This window comes from Oncorhynchus nerka, linkage group LG2 (assembly GCF_034236695.1).
Source record: "Oncorhynchus nerka isolate Pitt River linkage group LG2, Oner_Uvic_2.0, whole genome shotgun sequence".
NCBI classification, from domain to species: Eukaryota; Metazoa; Chordata; class Actinopteri; order Salmoniformes; family Salmonidae; genus Oncorhynchus; species Oncorhynchus nerka.
In genome coordinates, this window is record NC_088397.1 from 72,358,491 (window position 1) to 72,361,476 (window position 2,986).

The window sequence follows — 2,986 nt, forward strand, 5'->3', positions numbered from 1 at the left end:
GATCCAGTTGCAAAGGGAGGTGTTTAACCCCAGGGTCCTTGGCTTAGTGATGAGCTTTGAGGCCACTATAGTGTTGAACGCTGAGCTGTAGTCAATGAATAGCATTCTCACATAGGTGTTCCTTTTGTCCAGGTGGGAAAGGGCAGTGTGGTGTTTAATTAGAGATGGCATCATCTGTGGATCTGTTGGGGCGGTATGTAAATAAAGGTGTTGATGTGAGCCATGACCAGCCTTTCAAAGCACTTCATGGCTACAGACGTGAGTGCAACGTGTTGGTTGTCATTTAGGCAGTTTACCTTAGTGTTCTTGGGCAAAGGGACTACGGTCTCAGGTCTTTTAGCTCCATCTTTGTCAGTAAGATGATGGTGAAACACTTACAGTACTACACCATTAAAACCTTTAAGCTCATTTGAATTGAACTGTCCTGTTTCATCATGGAAATGTGTGTTGTGTTTGGAATGTCCAAACCATTTTGTGTAGCAGCCTGGGGCCTGTTGCACAAAAGTAGAATTAAGACATCCGGGATAAATGACTCAGCTGAGCTCAATGAAGCCAAAACATGTGCGTCCAGGCTTAATTGGTTGCACAAAGACCAAGCCAGGATGAGCAGACACGGATTCATTAAGCCAGGTGAAACCAATCCTGGATAGGTGCGCGCTCACGGCTCACTCAAATAGACCCCGCCACAGATCACAGATTAACTGATTTACCATGGCAACTAGAGCCGCGTACTTTTCCCCGTCGGAAGCACAAATCCTCATGGAGGCATACGAGGAGGTAAAAGATATAATTAAGAAGAAAGGCAACACCGCCACAGTGATAAAGCAAAGAGAAAAAGCGTGGCAAAGTATTGCAGACCGCCTGAATGCGTAAGTAGTGCACAATTACACACTCACCGCTCCGCTGAAACATCACAATTACAATTCAAATATTTAATTCACATCTCCAAAAATGCAGTTGTACTGTAATTATGAAACGGTTAAATTGTTAATTGAAATGCACTGCAGATATGAGTGAAATTGTGTAAAGTAACTCCATCACACTGTATAAAGCTATGATAAATTTTTTGATATTTTTACTGAAAACAAGACAAAAATACCAAGTAATTTTTTGCAGTGTGACTCCATTAAATGTGTGTGTGTGTAGATTAAACATGAACGGGCCAAAACGGACATGGCAGCAGGTCAAAATCAAATACAAGAACATTCTGCAGAATGGTATGGTCCCTGACTAATATTTAACAAAGCACAAGCATATATTGTACCCAGAAGGTGCCTGCTCACACATTGTCTGTACTGTTTTAGCAGTGAAAAAGAATACCCACAGACAAGGCACGGGTGGTGGGTCACCAAAGGCTGACCTTACCCCAGCAGAGGACATGGCCTTGGAGCTAAATAAAGGCAGGCCCGTCTTAGAGGGGATCCCTGGGGGAAAGAGACGAGCATAGGTTCCTCCCAAGATGCCACCCGCTTCATTCAAGGTTTGTCCTTCCATCTCTACATGGGATACAACCACATTCATATTGAATCAATTTGGACTGTCTGACTTTGGTTTACCTATTGCCTTGCAGTGCCTGGCAGCACTGTGTTCCTGTTAGAGCCACCAGCACAAGCACCAGACGATGCTGATCCAGTGAGTACTCCATCAAAGGCATACTGTAGGCCTGGCATGTCTTGTCTACTAGCTTCAATATGAATCCGATTAAATGTGATAGGGTGAAGGCCCCAGTGCAGCAGCAACAGCACATGATGGAGACTATGATGAGGAGGAGACCATCTCTCTGGATTCCAGAAGGCATGAGGTATCATGTTAAGACTGTGAAAGTACTATTTACTCTACAATGGTGAGGAGTCCTCATCAAAATCAAAAAATCTAATTTCTTTTACAGGACCCAGATGCTATACAGTGGGAAAACCAGCCTGGCAACATAGTGCGTATTAATAAAAGGACACCACATCCTGCCAAATTCCAGCTGCGCTAATTGTATTGTGTTCACAGAGCTCACAAGCTATCAGAAAGTTGTATGGCAACCACCTCCGGCGCCAAATAGAACTGGCAGACATAGACATTCAGTACAAGAAGAAAAAGATGGAAAATCTTGCACTGGAGTCCGAAATAAAAAAGAGGACAATTAGGAAACTGGACCTTGAAATAAAAAAACTTGAGAGGGAGGTGAGATATGCCTTCAATGTACACTGTATGCTAACTGTAACACAAATGTATTAATCATTATTTTTCTTTCCTCCCCCAGCTCCAAGAAGATGACACAGCTCAAAATAAAAATTAGGTATATTCTCGTAAAGTCAAGTGAGCCATGACATATGAGCTCTTATTGTGAGCACACAGGACGGTGGCATCTTTCTAAGGTTTTTTTTATTTTCCCAGCAATCAGTACAACCAAGTCATCGTTATAAGGCATCGCCCTCTTTTGCCCACCCCCCCAGCACCAGGTGTGGCCACTAGCCTATATGAAGGCCCAAAATTGTGTGTTCCTTTCTGCTCTGACAATTTACATTTACATTTAAGTCATTTAGCAGACGCTCTTATCCAGAGCGACTTACAAATTGGTGCATTCACCTTATGACCTCCAGTGGGACAGTAGTGCATCTAAATCTTTTCAGGGGGAGGGGGGGTGAGAGGGATTACTTTATCCTATCCTAGGTATTCCTTAAAGAGGTGGGGTTTCAGGTGTCTCCGGAAGGTGGTGATTGACTCCGCTGTCCTGGCGTCGTGAGGGAGTTTGTTCCACCATTGGGGGCCAGAGCAGCGAACAGTTTTGACTGGGCTGAGCGGGAACTGTACTTCCTCAGTGGTAGGGAGGCGAGCAGGCCAGAGGTGGATGAACGCAGTGCCCTTGTTTGGGTGTAGGGCCTGATCAGAGCCTGGAGGTACTGAGGTGCCGTTCCCCTCACAGCTCCGTAGGCAAGCACCATGGTCTTGTAGCGGATGCGAGCTTCAACTGGAAGCCAGTGGAGGGAGCGGAGGA

The 2,986-nt window shown here is 44.9% G+C and overlaps 1 long non-coding RNA gene across 3 annotated transcripts; it reads left to right on the forward strand.

Moving 5' to 3' along the window:
* The first annotated feature begins 486 nt into the window (after positions 1–486).
* Positions 487–2,494, forward strand: LOC135572739 (uncharacterized). Of its 3 annotated transcripts, none has more exons than XR_010464457.1 (7): positions 487–1,217; positions 1,305–1,480; positions 1,571–1,632; positions 1,715–1,801; positions 1,889–2,172; positions 2,252–2,287; positions 2,386–2,494. It is a non-coding gene; the product is annotated as an uncharacterized LOC135572739 (long non-coding RNA). The 3 variants fall into 3 exon arrangements; XR_010464459.1 differs by having other exon boundaries at positions 1,889–1,930; positions 1,999–2,172; positions 2,252–2,494; XR_010464456.1 differs by having other exon boundaries at positions 2,252–2,494.
* Positions 2,495–2,986: the final 492 nt, after the last annotated feature.